The following is a 783-nucleotide window of genomic DNA, read 5'->3' on the forward strand; positions in this document are numbered from 1 at the left end:
TAACGAAAGTAGGCTAGAAACTGTACAATTACTATTGAGTGTCTGGTATACGTTTCCCATGAATCGTCTATTTTTTTATCATGCAATTGCGTTCAATGTATCTGTTAATTGATTCGTTCACTTATTTGTGTCAATATTCTTTCTTATATAGTTGTGTACTAGTATCATATTTTGAAATAAATGGAAAAAAAAACATTGATTATGATGATGATAATAATAATAATAGTAAAAGTAATAGTAATGTTGATATTGATGGTAATGATAATAATAACAATAGTATGAAAGCCAATAAAAACTGCGTTTCGATTAATGAATTATTCACTGGTAATTACTGCACTCCACATCTATAGGGTTAAATTAAACATCATTCATATATTAATTTTATTTATCAGAAGTGTACAAAGTATTGGACAAGAGTCTTCAGGAATGGGGTGACAGTATGGCGAAAGGTAATTAGGTACAGTGTATCTGGTGATGTCAGAAATAAGATGATGTCATGGAATGAGAGAGACTCAGAATTAACTAAAACAAAAAGACGAAAACATTATCAAGAGGCCATCACGCAGGATATGAACTCATGAGAAACAACCTTTTATGAAATAAATACTTGCCACTGGTTTATCTTACTGATTGCACTTTGATGGACGGAGCCGAAAATGGTCTGTTTCATAACAAAAATCCTCACAAAATTATCAGTACTAACATACAATTAATATATTAAATAATTAAGTATCAGGTATAATGATAAAAATGCCTTTACCCTCTAATATAGTGGTCATTAAT

General features: G+C 29.9%; 1 protein-coding gene across 1 annotated transcript in view; it reads right to left on the bottom strand.

Annotated features, from left to right (window-relative positions):
* Positions 1 to 367: 367 nt before the first annotated feature.
* The window catches only part of LOC125031823 (coagulation factor IX-like), a 16943-nt gene continuing 16527 nt past the window's right edge, over positions 368 to 783 (bottom strand). Inside the window, 1 exon segment of the mRNA XM_047622779.1 lies at positions 368 to 783. This exon segment is cut by the window's right edge and continues 663 nt beyond it. The gene's annotated coding sequence lies outside the window, so the exon portion shown is untranslated.

Source organism: Penaeus chinensis, chromosome 13, assembly GCF_019202785.1.
Source record: "Penaeus chinensis breed Huanghai No. 1 chromosome 13, ASM1920278v2, whole genome shotgun sequence".
In the NCBI taxonomy this organism is placed as follows: Eukaryota; Metazoa; Arthropoda; class Malacostraca; order Decapoda; family Penaeidae; genus Penaeus; species Penaeus chinensis.